Below are 16,998 nucleotides of genomic sequence, written 5' to 3'. Positions count from 1 at the left end.
TTTTTATCATCGCTTCAACTGCAATTTTTCTAGTATTGCTAAACCATTGACCGATTTGACCAAGAAGGGTGCTGATGTGGTCAATTGGTCTTCTGCTGCTGTGGAAGCTTTTCAAGAGTTGAAGCGTCGTTTTTCTTCTGCCCCTGTGTTGTGTCAACCAGATGTTTCTCTTCCGTTCTAGGTCGAGGTTGATGCTTCTGAGATTGGAGCAGGGGCTGTTTTGTCGCAGAGAGGTTCTGATTGCTCAGTGATAAAACCATGCGCTTTCTTTTCCAGGAAGTTTTCGCCTGCTGAGCGTAATTATGATGTGGGCAACCAAGAGTTGCTGGCCATGAAGTGGGCATTCGAGGAGTGGCGTCATTGGCTTGAAGGAGCTAAGCATCGCGTGGTGGTATTGACTGATCATAAGAACTTGACTTATCTCGAGTCTGCCAAGCGCTTGAATCCTAGACAAGCTCATTGGTTGTTGTTTTTTGCCCGTTTTGACTTTGTGATTTCGTACCTTCCGGGCTCTAAAAATGTGAAGGCGGATGCTCTGTCTAGGAGTTTTGTACCCGACTCTCCGGGTTTATCTGAGCCGGCGGGTATCCTCAAGGAAGGAGTAATTGTGTCTGCCATCTCCCCTGATTTGCGGCAGGTGCTGCAAAAGTTTCAGGCTAATAAACCTGATCGTTGCCCAGCGGAGAAACTGTTTGTCCCTGATAGGTGGACGAATAGAGTTATCTCTGAACTTTATTGTTCGGTGTTGGCTGGTCATCCTGGAATCTTTGGTACCAGAGAGTTAGTGGCTAGATCCTTTTGGTGGCCCTCTCTGTCGCGGGATGTGCGTGCTTTTGTGCAGTCCTGTGGGATTTGTTCTCGGGCTAAGCCCTGCTGTTCTCGTGCCAGTGGGTTGCTTTTGCCCTTGCCGCTCCCGAAGAGGCCTTGGACACATATCTCTATGGATTTTATTTCTGACCTTCCCATTTCTCAAAAGATGTCAGTCATTTGGGTGGTCTGTGATCGCTTTTCTAAGATGGTCCATCTGGTACCCTTGTCTAAATTGCCTTCCTCCTCTGATTTGGTGCCTTTGTTCTTCCAGCATGTGGTTCGTTTGCATGGCATTCCAGAGAATATTGTTTCTGACAGAGGTTCCCAGTTTGTTTCGAGGTTTTGGCGAGCCTTTTGTGGTAGGATGGGCATTTACTTGTCTTTTTCCTCGGCTTTCCATCCTCAGACTAATGGCCAGACCGAGCGAACCAATCAGACCTTGGAAACATATCTGAGGTGCTTTGTTTCTGCTGATCAGGATGACTGGGTGTCCTTTTTGCCTTTGGCTGAGTTCGCCCTTAATAATCGGGCCAGCTCGGCTACCTTGGTTTCACCGTTTTTCTGCAATTCTGGGTTTCATCCTCGTTTCTCTTCTGGACAGGTTGAGTCTTCGGACTGTCCTGGTGTGGATACTGTGGTGGACAGGTTGCAGCAGATTTGGACTCAGGTAGTGGACAATTTGACCTTGTCCCAGGAGAAGGCTCAACTTTTCGCTAATCGCAGACGCCGTGTGGGTCCCCGACTTCGTGTTGGGGATCTGGTTTGGTTATCTTCTCGTCATATTCCTATGAAGGTTTCCTCTCCTAAGTTTAAACCTCGTTTTATTGGTCCGTATAGGATTTCTGAGGTTCTTAATCCTGTGTCTTTTCGTCTGACCCTTCCAGATTCTTTTTCCATACATAACGTATTCCATAGGTCATTGTTGCGGAGATACGTGGCACCTATGGTTCCATCTGTTGAGCCTCCTGCCCCGTTTTTGGTGGAGGGGGAATTGGAGTATATTGTGGAGAAGATTTTGGATTCTCGTGTTTCAAGACGGAAACTCCAGTATCTGGTTAAATGGAAGGGTTATGCTCAGGAGGATAATTCCTGGGTTTTTGCCTCTGATGTCCATGCTCCCGATCTTGTTCGTGCCTTTCATGTGGCTCATCCTGGTCGACCTGGGGGCTCTGGTGAGGGTTCGGTGACCCCTCCTCAAGGGGGGGGGGGTACTGTTGTGAATTCTGTGGCAGAGTTCTCTCCTGTGGTCACAAGTGGTACTTCGGCTGATTCTCTCTGGGATCTTCCGTTTGTGGAGGAAAGTGGTACTGCAGCTTCTGAGTTTCCTCCCTCAGGTGATCTGGTGAGCTCGTTAGCTTCTTCTCTACTTAACTCCACCTGATGCTTTGATCTATGCTTCCTGTCAATGTTTCAGTGTGGGACTTGTTTTTTCCCTGGATCATTCCTGTGGCCTGCTGCTCTGCAAAGCTAAGTTTTGCTTATGTTATTTTGTTGCTATTTTTCTGTCCAGCTTGCTTTATTGGTTTTTCTCGCCTGCTGGAAGCTCTGAGACGCAGAGGGACCACCTCCGTACCGTTAGTCGTGCGGAGGGTCTTTTTGTCACCTCTGCGTGATTTTTTTATAGGTTTTTGTGCTGACCGCAAAGTTATCTTCCCTATCCTCGTTCTGTTCAGCTAGTCGGGCCTCACTTTGCTAAATCTTTTTCATCTCTATGTTTGTGTTTTCATCTTACTCACAGTCATTATATGTGGGGGGCTGCCTTTTCCTTTGGGGAATTTCTCTGAGGCAAGGTAGGCTTATTTTTCTATCTTCAGGATTAGCTAGTTTCTCAGGCTGTGACGAAGCGCCTAGGTTCTGGTCAGGAGCGCTCCACGGCTACCTTTAGTGTGGTTTGATAGGCTTAGGGATTGCGGTCTGCAGAGTTCCCACGTCTCAGAGCTCGTTCTATTATTTTGGGTTATTGTCAGTTCACTGTATGTGCTCTGACCTCCATGTCCATTGTGATTCTGAATTGCCTTTCATAACAGCCATCTCTCTTAAATAGTGGGCCATAGAAAGCCTAGTGTTTTTTTTTTTTTAAATTTGGTATCTAAATTCTCCCTGAAAAAAAAAACCTCCTGCCCCGGTGTTGGTCGAGGGGGAGTTAGAGTATGTGGTGGAGAAGATTTTGGATTCTCGTGTTTCGAGATGGAAACTCCAGTACCTGGTCAAGTGGAAGGGTTATGGTCAGGAAGATAATTCCTGGGTTTTTGCCTCTGATGTTCATGCTGCCGATCTAGTTCATGCCTTTCATTTGGCTCATCCTGATCGGCCTGGGGGCTCTGGTGAGGGTTCGGTGACCCCTCCTCAAGGGGGGGTACTGTTGTGAATTCTGTTGTCAAACTCCCTCCTGTGGTTGTGAATGGTACTTCGGCGAGTTCTGTCCATGGACTCCCTCTGGTGGCTGTGAGTGAAGCTGCTGCTTCTGAGGTTCCTTACACAGGTGACATGGTTTATCCTTTGGTTGGCTGCTCTATTTAACTCCACTCAGATCGTTACTCCATGCCAGCTGTCAATGTTCCTGCATTGGTTCAGTTCGCTCTTGGATCTTTCTGGTGACCTGTCTTCTCCAGCAGAAGCTAAGTTCCTGATAGTTATTATTTGTTCATTGTTTCCTTGTCCAGCTGGTTATCATGATTTTGTCTTGCTAGCTGGAAGCTCTGGGATGCAGAGTGGCATCTCCGCACCGTTAGTCGGTGCGGAGGTCTTTTTGCACACTCTGCGTGGTCTTTTGTAGTTTTTTGTGCTGACCGCAAAGATACCTTTCCTATCCTCTGTCTGTTTAGTAAGTCTGGCCTCCCTTTGCTGAAACCTGTTTCATTTCTGCGTTTGTGACTTTCATATTTACTCACAGTTAATATATGTGGGGGGCTGCCTTTTTCTTTGGGAAATTTCTCTGAGGCAAGGTAGGCTTTATTTTCTATCTCTAGGGCTAGCTAGCTCTTAGGCTGTGAAGAGGCGTCTAGGGAGTGTCAGGAACGCTCCACGGCTATTTCTAGTTGTTGTGATAGGATTAGGGCCTGCGGTCAGCAGAGCTCCCACATCCCAGAGCTTGTCCTGTGTGAGTTTAACTATCAGGTCGTGCCGGGTGCTCCTAACCACCAGGTCCATAACAGGGGGAGGAATACTCGTTGGCGACGTCACTGGCACAGGGCCCCTCATAGTACGCAAAAGTGTTGCTGCCGGTGGGAGGCGCCCCCGCCGTGCAAACACATCGCTGTACTTTGAGGGGCCCTTTGCCAGTGCCAATGCCAACGACTGGGCTCCCCTGCTTGCTCAGGATCACAGCACTTGCAAAGTTGAAATACTTACCTCTCCCTGCTCCACTGCCGTGACGTGGTCCAGATTTACTGGGCCCACTAATTACTTGAACCAGCCCTACCCCCCACAACTTTAGCCAAATGACCCCCAATTTCAAATGCCTTACAATTATTATAAGCTAAATTAAGATTGACAAGCTTCAGTAACAAGAATGGATGTTTTTGCCATTAAAATGGGCTCTGTACATGTTTTCCTGGCCTCTACTCACTGCCGACTATGCTCCCCCATTGACTTGCATTGGGTTTCGTGTTTCGGTCGATCCCCGACTTTTCGCGATAATCGGCCGATTCCACTCGACTCGACTTTTGAGATAGTCGGGTTTCGCGAAACCCGACTCGACTCTAAAAAAGTCAAGGTCGCTCAACCCTACTCCCAAGTGTTTAGAGATAGTGAGGGGAGAAGAAACAGGTCTGTAAGTATCCCCAAATCTGTGCCTCAGCTACTGTAAAACCTCCATGTCAAGGTTGGAAATGTTCATGTAATTTAGGTATAATATAATTATTATTATTATTTATTCTTATTGCGCCATTTATTCCATGGCACTTTACATGTAAGGAGGGTATACATAATAAAAACAAGTACGATAATCTTAAACAATACAAGTCATAACTGGTACAGGAGGAGGGAGGACCCTGCCCGCGAAGGCTCACAATCTACAAGGGATGGGTGAGAATACAGTAGGCGAGGGTAGAGCTGGTCATGCAGCGGTTTGGTCGATCGGTGGTTACTCCAGGTTATAGGTTGTGAGACAGGGAGGATATGAGAGATGAGAAGTAGGTTTGTTTAGCTGTGGCGAGTGTGGTCTTGAAAGTAGTGAGTGTCATGGGGAGCCTATGTAGACTAAAGCTAATAACCCGGGCCCCTGCGATTTCCCTCAGACTAGGAAAACCCTGTCTGTCCCTCTCCCAGAGATTACACTGATGGTGTGCTTGTCTGGGCCGCCAGGCCTGACCCTGACTCCTGATTCAGTACTAAACTGAAACCTCCACCTTCCACCCAGTGATAATCCTCACACCAACCCTTACAGAAAGCACAGACAGGGAAAACCAAAAACGCACCACGCCGCAAACACACTCAGGAAAACACTATAATGTGCACCGGGCAAAACAAACACGAATATAGGAAGGAGAAATATGACAAAGGATCATGCACCACCAGATATGATATTTCCACTCCAAGACCACCACTCCGAACCGAGATCACCAGGCACAAGACACAAGCTATAATCGGCGACGCCCAAAGTTCAGAAGAACTATTTAAAGGCCGTAGGCGTGCCCCAGCCTCCAATCCGAGTACCAGCTAGATTAACCCCGGACAACCTAGATAAAATCTAGCCGGCGCCACTGAGCACATAGTGGACGAATGCAGAATTACCGCTGTCTGTCGGACGCCCTAGTGTGAATAGCGTCCAACATGACAGTGAGGGACTGTTCATATAAAGTGGTTAAAGAACTGTGGTAATGCTATTTTATGCTTTTATACTTTTTTCTAAAATATTCCAATTTTAGTGTTCTGCCCCAAAATAATCATTTTGGTGATTTTTGTGGTTTATTGAAAAGTCAATTGTTGTTATTGGTCTGACGTGCTGAAATGATTTGTAGAGATGTTTCTTTTAATGTAAAATCTGATATTAAACAGTCTCATCGATAATCTACCTGCATGAAAGACCTTTACAAACGTTGAATGATGAATCATAGTTACTCTGAAATAAACAAAAATGAAATCTGATTGTCATGATAATTGTATTTATGTCTCAAACATCTGCTTGCCCCCACAGATGAGATGGCCTGATGAGGAAATTGCTTCTGCTTGACATTTTCTGCGTATTGATCATGATACTGTATGTAGACCAACTGGTACCTAATTGTATTAACAAGGGCATCAATTTGCCGGAAAAGACATGTTTTCTTAGTGTTTTACAGAATCATGTACTGTTAATTGGATAAAAAACAAACTTATAGAATTGTGCTGTCCACAATATAAGATATATAGGACTGCAGTTTAGGCACTGTATTCACAGGGTTGTGAGATTTGCCAAAGTTCAATAATAGTGATATGCCGGAGAGGAATATGCAATACAATTGTAAAAAGTAGGAAAGGAGTTTTAAAACACAGGGAAATCAAGAGTTTAAAAAAGTGCAGGAAATCACAGGGACAAATAAATACTATATATATATAGTATATATATATATATACACACACTATAGGGCAGCACGGTGGCGCTGTGGATAGCACAGCAGCCTTGCAGCGCTGGAGTCCTGGGTTCAAGCCCCGCTAAGGACAACAGCTGCAAAGAGTTTGTATGTTCTCTCTGTGTTTGCGTGGGTCTCCTCCGGGTACTCCGGTTTCCTCCCACATTCCAAAAACATGCAGATAGGGAATTTAGATTGTGAGCCCCAACAGGGACAGCGATGATAATGTGTGCAACCTGTAAAGCGCTGCGGAATATGTTAGCGCTATATAAAGATTATTATTTATTATTATGGTTCATGTCTAAGGAATGTACATTGCCATTTTAATTAATGCACCTACAGTATAAGTATGGTCTGGCTGCCGTGATCTCTGCACATAATCTACCCCGCTTCATTGCCAGCCTTCTTAACTTATTTTGGTATTGGCAAAAAACTATATTACATTTCCATTAAGGAAAAGTTGTCAATTAAATGTATTCTGGGAAGAATTATAATTATAAAACATTGTCCTAGTCCCCTAAATATCTTGTATTTAGACTGTAAGCCCGCAAGTGCAGGGCCCTCTCCCCTCTGTACCAGTCTGTTAGTTTGTTCACTGTAATTTATATTTGTATTTGGTATGCAACACTCTCATGTAGAGCACCATGGAATCAATGGTGCTCTGAAAATAAATAATATAGACTTTTCAATGCTTGTTAGCACACATGTTCCTGTCTGATACCTGTTGCCAAATTTGAAACTGCCTGAGCATGCTTCATCCAACTCCCTCCCTGTCATACCCTTCCAGTTATATTTTCATAAACTTCTGTTTAACATTGCCGATATCTCTAATCTCTTTTAATTTTGGTCTAACTCTTCCTTTGGTAATGATATTTAGAGCACTAACCACCAGACTGGCTTGAAGCACATCAAGTCCCAATGACAAACTAATTGATCACTAACTAGAGTGAAATCAAATGGGAGTGGTAGATGTCTGGTTGGTGGTTAATATTCTACAGTATAATCAACAACACTTGCATGTTAGTGCATGCATGCAGGCGTCTTTACCCTCTAGAGCCCAGAGTCGTGTGACAGTTCATTTCCCTGACGTGCCTACCTTCGGTTGGTTAGTACAGCATCCCACTAGTTGCAGTTTCTACTAGCCTCTGCAAAACAGAGTTTGTCTACACACTTTGGATTGCTGTCCTTGCTACTGAACAAGGTATTTAACATTTGCAAATCCTATGCTAGGTTTGTCCAATTTACCAGAGAGGTAATGACAGGTAGTAGTTTCATCAGAGGTTAGTTGCAGTGATGTAGTGATTACAAGTACAAAGCTTCAACCTGTCTGTTATGCTGTAGCAAGATGCAATGGATTTCTCATCCACACACAGCACTAGAGAACAGCACTAGAGATTAGAGATGGATGAATCCGAACAGTAAAGTTCGGCGTCTGTACCGAGCACCTACTTCACTTGGAAGTCCGTGTTACTGTTCGGGTTCGGCTGCCCAACACTGGGTGTTTGTCACTAGAGTTGAGCGACTTTTACTTTTTTAGGATCGATTTGGGTTTTGCGAAACACCTACTTTATCAAAAGTTGGGTCGGGTGAAATCGGCCGATTATTTTGAAAAGTCGGTGGCCAACCGAAACACGAAATCCACTGCAAGTCAATGGGGAATCAAAGTCGGCAGTGAGTGGAGGACAGGAAAACACCTACAGTGCCCATTTTAATACCAAAAACATCAATTCTTATTTCTTAAGCTTGTCAATCTTAATTTACTTTATAATAATAGTTAGGCATTGAAAACAGTGGGTCATTTGGCTAAAATTGTGGGGGGGTGGGGCTGGCTCAAGGTTTTCGTGGGCCCAGAAAACGCGGAATATGTCATGGCGGTGGAGCAGGGAGAGGTAAGTATTTCAACTTTGCAAGTGCTGTGATCCTGAGCAAGCAGGGGGCCCACTAGTTGGCACTGGCACAGGGCCCCTTATAGTACGGCGGTGTGCTTGACGGTGGGTGGCGCCTCCCACTGCCAGAGACACTTTTGCGTACTATGAGGGGCCATGTGCCAGTGCCAATGAGTATGCCCCCCCCCTACCTGATGAAGGAACCTGCACTTTCCTCTGCACCTTCCTCTTTGTCCCCGTGTAAGGTGGTATAGTATGCGGGAAGAGGAACCTGACTTTCAGCAGGGTCAGATTCTGGCTGTGTAGAGTGCAAGGGAAATGTAGTGGTCTGGGTCAATGTACCAGCAGACTCATCTAGCAGTGGCTGGGCAATGGGCAGGATGAGGAGGAAACACTGATATAGGCCCAGAATAAAAAAGTAGGCTAAAAGGTAGTTCAAAATTGGTAACAGGACTAAACAGGCAGCATAGCTTTGTTAAGTGGAGGACAATTGTAATCAGTGGTGCAGACACAGGTAGTAGGCCTAAAATAAAAAAATAGGCTAAATTCAGTTCAAATTTGGTAACAGGACTAAACAGGCGGCATAGCTTTGTTAAGTGGAGGACAATTGTAATGAGTGGCGCCGACACAGATAGTAGGCCCAAAATAAAAAAGTAGGCTATATTCAGTTCAAAATTGGTAACAGGACTAAACAGGCGACATAGCTTTGTTAAGTGGAGGACAATTGTAATGAGTGGCGCAGACACAGGTAGTAGGCCCAAAATACAAAGGTAGGCTAAAGGCAGTTCAAAATTGGTAACAGGACTAACAAGGCGGCATAGCTTTGTTCTGTGGAGGACAATTGTAATGAGTGGCGCAGACACAGGTAGTAGGCCCAAAATACAAAAGTAGGCTAAATTCAGTTCAAAATTGGTAACAGGACTAAACAAGTGGCATAGCTTTGTTAAGTGGAGAACAATTGTAATGAGTGGCGCAGACACAGGTAGTAGGTAAAAATAAAAAAGTAGGCTAAATTCAGTTCAAAATTGGTAACAGGACTAAACAGGCGGCATAGCTTTGTTAAGTGGAGGACAATTGTAATGAGTGGCGCAGACACAGGTAGTAGGCCCAAAATACAAAAAAATCTTTCCCGTGAAAGACCTGGCTATTTATTGCTTGTGTTGAGAAATACGTTATGGTGTCTCCGCGGTGTTGGATATTTTGATCTCCCCAAGGTCATTCATCCTTTTGTTTATAGTCCTTTTACTAGGCACTGCTCCTAATAGCCAGTTTCCTACTCCACACTGATGAGGGGCAAATACCCCAAAACATCTGCCTGTGGATGGATACCATGTTTTGGCATAGGTGGTTTTCCTTTTTGGATTCTGCCCTTCCCGTTGTTGTTCCTTCTCGGTGAAAGACCTGGCTATTTATTGCTTGCATTGAGAAACAGGTGATGGTGTCTCCGCGGCTTTTCTACATGCATTTGCATATTTCCCAAAAGGGATGGGTGCAGTGTTCTGGATCACTGCATTAAGAAACACGTGATGGTGTCTCTGCGGTGTTGGATGTTTTGATCTCCCCGAGGTCATTCATCCTTATGTTTATAGTCCTTTTACTAGGCACTGCTCCTAATAGCCAGTTTCCTACTCCACACTGATGAGGTGCAAATACCCCGAAACATCTGTCTGTGGATGGATACCATGTTTTGGCATAGGTGGTTTTCCTTTTTGGATGCTGTCCTTTCTGTGGTTGTTCCTTCTCGGTGAAAGACCTGGCTATTTATTGCTTGCATTGATAAACAGGTGATGGTGTCTCCGCGGCTTTTCTACATGCATTTGCATATTTCCCATAAGGGATGGGTGCAGTGTTCTGGATCACTGCATTAAGAAACACGTGATGGTGTCTCTGCGGTGTTGGATGTTTTGATCTCCCCGAGGTCATTCATCCTTATGTTTATAGTCCTTTTACTAGGCACTGCTCCTAATAGCCAGTTTCCTACTCCACACTGATGAGGGGCAAATACCCCAAAACATCTGCCTGTGGATGGATACCATGTTTTGGCATAGGTGGTTTTCCTTTTTGGATTCTGCCCTTCCCGTTGTTGTTCCTTCTCGGTGAAAGACCTGGCTATTTATTGCTTGCATTGAGAAACAGGTGATGGTGTCTCCGCGGCTTTTCTACATGCATTTGCATATTTCCCATAAGGGATGGGTGCAGTGTTCTGGATCACTGCATTAAGAAACACGTGATGGTGTCTCTGCGGTGTTGGATGTTTTGATCTCCCCGAGGTCATTCATCCTTATGTTTATAGTCCTTTTACTAGGCACTGCTCCTAATAGCCAGTTTCCTACTCCACACTGATGAGGTGCAAATACCCCGAAACATCTGTCTGTGGATGGATACCATGTTTTGGCATAGGTGGTTTTCCTTTTTGGATGCTGTCCTTTCTGTGGTTGTTCCTTCTCGGTGAAAGACTTGGCTATTTATTGCTTGCATTGATAAACAGGTGATGGTGTCTCCGCGGCTTTTCTACATGCATTTGCATATTTCCCATAAGGGATGGGTGCAGTGTTCTGCATCACTGCGTTAAGAAACACGTGATGGTGTCTCTGCGGTGTTGGATGTTTTGATATCCCCGAGGTCATTCATCCTTATGTTTATAGTCCTTTTACTAGGCACTGCTCCTAATAGCCAGTTTCCTACTCCACACTGATGAGGGGCAAATACCCCAAAACATCTGCCTGTGGATGGATACCATGTTTTGGCATAGGTGGTTTTCCTTTTTGGATTCTGCCCTTCCCGTGGTTGTTCCTTCTCGGTGAAAGACCTGGCTATTTATTGCTTGCATTGATAAACAGGTGATGGTGTCTCCGCGGCTTTTCTACATGCATTTGCATATTTCCCATAAGGGATGGGTGCAGTGTTCTGGATCACTGCATTAAGAAACACGTGATGGTGTCTCTGCGGTGTTGGATGTTTTGATCTCCCCGAGGTCATTCATCCTTATGTTTATAGTCCTTTTACTAGGCACTGCTCCTAATAGCCAGTTTCCTACTCCACACTGATGAGGTGCAAATACCCCGAAACATCTGTCTGTGGATGGATACCATGTTTTGGCATAGGTGGTTTTCCTTTTTGGATGCTGTCCTTTCTGTGGTTGTTCCTTCTCGGTGAAAGACCTGGCTATTTATTGCTTGCATTGATAAACAGGTGATGGTGTCTCCGCGGCTTTTCTACATGCATTTGCATATTTCCCATAAGGGATGGGTGCAGTGTTCTGGATCACTGCGTTAAGAAACACGTGATGGTGTCTCTGCGGTGTTGGATGTTTTGATCTCCCCGAGGTCATTCATCCTTATGTTTATAGTCCTTTTACTAGGCACTGCTCCTAATAGCCAGTTTCCTACTCCACACTGATGAGGGGCAAATACCCCAAAACATCTGCCTGTGGATGGATACCATGTTTTGGCATAGGTGGTTTTCCTTTTTGGATTCTGCCCTTCCCGTGGTTGTTCCTTCTCGGTGAAAGACCTGGCTATTTATTGCTTGCATTGATAAACAGGTGATGGTGTCTCCGCGGCTTTTCTACATGCATTTGCATATTTCCCATAAGGGATGGGTGCAGTGTTCTGGATCACTGTGTTAAGAAACACGTGATGGTGTCTCTGCGGTGTTGGATGTTTTGATCTCCCCGAGGTCATTCATCCTTATGTTTATAGTCCTTTTACTAGGCACTGCTCCTAATAGCCAGTTTCCTACTCCACACTGATGAGGTGCAAATACCCCGAAACATCTGTCTGTGGATGGATACCATGTTTTGGCATAGGTGGTTTTCCTTTTTGGATGCTGTCCTTCCTGTTGTTGTTCCTTCTCAGTGAAAGACCTGGCTATTTATTGCTTGCATTGAGAAACAGGTAATGGTGTCTCCGCGGCTTTTCTACATGCATTTGCATATTTCCCATAAGGGATGGGGGCAGTGTTCTGGATCACAGCGTTGAAAAACACATGATGGTGTCTCCACGGTGTTGGATGTTTTGATCTCCCCGAGGTCATTCATCCTTATGTTTATAGTCCTTTTACTAGGCTCTGCTCCTAACAGCTAATTTCCTACTCCACACTGATGAGGGGCAAATACCCCGAAACAGCTGTCTGTGGATGGATACCATGTTTTGGCATAGGTGGTTTTCCTTTTTGGATGATGTCCTTCCCGTGGTTGTTCCTTCCCGGTGAAAGACATGGCTATTTATTGCTTGCATTGAGGAACACACGATGGTGTCTCCGTGGCTTTTCTACATACCTTTAATCTCTGGGCCTGTGGATCAGGAGACCGTACCCCTTGAAATTTTGTTGGAGCCTAATCATCATGAGCAACTTTCTTTCTTGCTAATTTCTTATCCTCATTTTCCTGTGATTTTAGGCATTCCTTGGTTGCTTTCTCAGAACCCAATTATCAACTGGCAGACAAAGGAGAATATCTTTCCAACAAGGAGCAACTCAGCATTAAAAGAAGCTGTCCCTGAGTCCACGGCTACGGAGCCACATGTACAGGTATTTACTTTACCTTCAGCATATAAAGAGTTTTCTGACATCTGAAGAATGCAGATCAGTTTCCTCCACACAGGCATTATGACTGTCCCATTGAGCTGCTTCCTGGGGCAGCTATTACTTTTGGTAACATATACCCTTTGGCGGCACCTGAGCTTCAAGCCTTAAAGGTGTTCTCTAAACTGGATCTTCGTGGGGCTTATAATTTGGTGCGTATTCGTCCAGGGGATGAGTGGAAGACAGCATTCAGATGCCGGTATGGACACTTTGAATATCTTTTGATGCCCTTCGGGCTTTGTAACCCCCCTGCAACGTTTCAACATCTTGCTAATGACATTTTCAGAGATTTGTTGAACCAGTTTGTGGTGATCTATTTGGACGATATACTAATCTTTTTTGACTCTCTACAGGAACATGAAGAACATGTCAATACTGTTTTAAGACGTCTGAAAGAGAATCATCTGTATATTAAGCCGGAGAAATGTGAGTTCCATCGTTCTGAGATACAGTTCTTAGGTTATATTATCTCTCCCCAGGGGCTGAACATGGAATCTGGTAAGATTCAGGCTATCCTTGACTGGCCAGTACCCAAGACCATTAAGGAGGTCCAACGTTTTATTGGTTTTGCAAATTTCTACAGACGCTTTATTCGAAATTTTTCTGATATTGTCCGTCCCATTACTTCCTTGACAAAGAAGGAAAAGCCCTTTAAGTGGTCATCACAGGCTCAAGAGGCTTTTGATCGGCTTAAGATCTGTTTCACCTCAGCACCGCTGTTGATACACCCAGATCCAACAATTTCTTTCATTGTGGAGGTGGACGCTTCTGATAATGCTTTGGGGGCTATTCTCTCCCAAAGAACTGGAGAGAAGAGTCTGCTACATCCTTGTGCTTTCTTTTCCCGTAGACTAACCTCAGCAGAGAAGAATTATGACATGGGAGACAAGGAATTGCTGGCCATTGCGGCTTTCAAAGAATGAAGGCATCATCTGCAAGGAGCTGCACAACAGATCATAGTGCTAACTGACCATCACAATTTAGAGTTCCTTAGATTCACTAGTCTTTCTCCTCGTAAGGCTCATTGGAACCTATTTTTAAATCAACTTAACTTTGTTATCTCGTACCGTCCAGGTTCTCGTAATGGAAAGGCTGATGCTTTATCCCGAATCCATGCTGCGGATTCCGTACCTGGAGCCCTGTCCAAGACCATTCTATCTGATGCCAATTTCATCGGAGTTATCCACGATCAGGACTTGTGGAAAGAGTTCAGGGAGGCTTATGACGGTAATGTATTTCTGGTCAACCCACCTGTGGATATTATTCTTGTCTTTAAGGGTGGCATGTGGTTCAGAGATTGACGTATCTACGTCCCTGAGGTTGTCTGTCTGCAGATCCTCAAGTTGGTACATGACTACAAGTTGGCTGGTCACAGGGGGGTACAGAAGACACAAGAGTTCCTGAGCCGATTCTTCTGGTGGCCAACTTGCCTGAAGGATACCAAGGACTATGTTCTCTCTTGCGAGGTATGTGCTCGTTACAAGACTCCTCATGTGGCACCTACGAGTCTTTTACAACCATTACCTGTTCCGTCCTGCCCTTGGGGGTCTATATCAATGGACTTTACTGTGGCGGTGCCTACATCGGGGGGCATGAATACAATCATGGTGGTAGTTGATCGCCTGACTAAAGCCGCTCATGTTGTTCTGTGCAGCGGCCTCCCCTCAGCTAAAGATACGGTGAACTTGATTATACAGAATGTCTTTTGGTTGCATGGGGTTCCAGATGAGATAATCTCTGACCGTGGAGTATAGTTCACTTCAAGATTCTGGAAGGGGTTTTGCTCTGCACTCAGTATTAATGTCTGTCTCTCTTCCGCTTACCATCCCCAGACAAATGGTCAGACTGAGCGTACCAACCAGACGCTGGAACAATATCTAAGATGCTATGTCAGCCATCTACAGGATGATTGGTTGGAGTTGCTGCCATTAGCCAAATTTTCATATAACAATTCTCAGAGCGCCTCCACTAAATTTACACCTTTCTTTGCCAACCTGGGTTATCATCCGTGTATCTTACCTAGGTTTACAATTAATTCTCCGGTTCCGGCAGTGGAGGAAAGGCTGACTGCGATGAGGCAAAATTTGGAGGTTCTGAAGAAATCTCTTACCACAGCTCAAGAACGTTATAAGAGATCGGCTGATAGATTCCGTAAACCTGCACCCATGTTCAAGGTAGGAGATTCCATGAGGTTAGCAACTAAGATTCTGAAGTGAAACGTTCCTTCACAAAAACTTGGACAGAAATTCATTGGCCATTTCAAGATCAGCGGTATTGTGAGCTCTGTGGCCTGCCGGGTGAAGCTGCCTAGGACTATGAAGGCTTTGCATTTCTGTAGAAAGTTTGGTTGCTTTATTCACGTGTACAGACACCACCAAAATAGTTTTCAAAGAAAAAAGGTGATTGCGGACAACAGGGTTAATGTTTCGACCAGGCACGGTCTTTCTCAAAACCTCACTTATGTAAGGAGAGTGAATAGGAGAAAATAGACATATAGGGGGAAGATCCCAGAAGGCAACTTCAGGCCGAGTTCAAGGGTAGGCTGTCCGTCTCATTGGTGGTGCAGAAAGACCGTGCCTGGTCGAAACGTTAACCCTGTTGTCCGCAATCACCTTTTTTTCTTTGAAAACTATTTTGGTGGTGTCTGTTCATGTGAATAAAGCAACCAAACTTTCTACAGGAATGCAAAGACTTGAGTGCGGCTATTTTTCTCTTGTATATTTGCCTTTGGATGTTCAGCCGGCACCTCCCTTTCTGAACTTTACAGTGTGCACATCATATTTCCATGGTTATAGGACTATGAAGGAACACCCAGTTTTTCATGTATCATTACTAAAGCCTGTATCTCCTAATACCTTCCTGGGACGTGTTGTGCCACCTCCGCAGCCTGTGGTGATTGATGGGCAAGAACAATTTGTGGTGGAGGAAATTATTGATTCCAGGATTCGCAGGAATCGGCTCCAATATCTGATAAGATGGCAGGGATATCCCCCTGAGGAAGACTCTTGGGAACCTGTGGAAAACATCAATGCCCAACAGAAGATTTCTCGTTTTTCATCAGAGATTCCATGAGAAACCAGGTCCAGGATCGTCCTGAGGCCGCTTCTAAGGAGGGAGTAATGTCAGGACTCTGAACACTTTTTATTACCTTTTGTGCATTACTGCCCTTTTCCAAGATGGCGTCTTTGGTCTCATGTGCACTGTCTTCCTGCTATAAAACTCCACCCCAGCCTTCAGTCTGTGCTAGAGTATTCTGCCTTGCATCCAGCTCCCGACCCTGGTGGCTCCATGGCTATATACCTGCTCCTGTGAATCTGTGTGGTTATCCTGCTACTCTGCTCTGAGTTTCTGCTGCATACACCAGTTTCCAGTAATCCTCCTTCATCTGCTGCTTGTGTTTACTTCCATCTGCATTTGCTGGACATGTAAGCTGTTTCTGCTCTGCAAAAACCTGAGTCTATTACCAGGCCTCTCTGGTTGAGCTAAGATATTATTTGAACTGCCTTATAAGCATATTTATCTGTGTTTGGACTAAACAAGGACTTATTTGTGTCAAGAATAATTGTGCTTCATAGACTTTCTGCGTGTTTGCATTTTCCTCTGAAGTTCCCTATAGACTGTTAAGCTGCGTTTAATATTAACTCCAAGTGTTATGGACTTGAGTTCCTCTCTGCACCTGTTTGAATCACCGTGTGATAATATAGACTTTACCACTTATAAGACTGTGTCCTGTAGTTGTCTTGTTCCACGCAAAGACTCTCCTGAGTTATCCCCTATAATTATTACAGGGCCATTCCAAGGTGTTGTGCATGCATTTGTTTTTGCCTTCCTTTGACTATAAAGGTGTTTGGTAATGTTCGGCAAATATTTGATGAATTAATCAGTGAAGATTGCACATTTGGCAAACTTAACCCTGAATCGAACATTGAAATATTCGCTCATCTCTAATTCTAACCACCCGTAACCTCATCTAACTTCTCAAAGTTCTGACATGTCATTTGTGAACTTCATTTAGTTCTGCAGCACAAGGTTGCCACAAGTGCAATCAATCTGAAGACAGATATATACACCTCTTAATGAAATCAGCTATATAGTTTAACCCCTTAACGACAGCCAATATGCTTTTTAATGGCAGCAGTTAAGGGTACTTAAACCACAGCACCACT

The 16,998-nt window shown here is 44.7% G+C and overlaps 1 long non-coding RNA gene across 1 annotated transcript; it reads left to right on the top strand.

Annotated features, from left to right (window-relative positions):
- Positions 1-12,705: 12,705 nt before the first annotated feature.
- On the top strand, positions 12,706-16,517 carry LOC138658267 (uncharacterized). The gene is made up of 5 exons (XR_011317421.1): positions 12,706-12,778; positions 13,186-13,258; positions 13,683-14,298; positions 14,665-15,006; positions 15,628-16,517. It is a non-coding gene; the product is annotated as an uncharacterized lncRNA (long non-coding RNA).
- Positions 16,518-16,998: the final 481 nt, after the last annotated feature.

This window comes from Ranitomeya imitator, chromosome 1 (genome assembly GCF_032444005.1).
Source record: "Ranitomeya imitator isolate aRanImi1 chromosome 1, aRanImi1.pri, whole genome shotgun sequence".
In the NCBI taxonomy this organism is placed as follows: Eukaryota; Metazoa; Chordata; class Amphibia; order Anura; family Dendrobatidae; genus Ranitomeya; species Ranitomeya imitator.
This window is presented reverse-complemented; position numbering and strand designations above follow the sequence as displayed.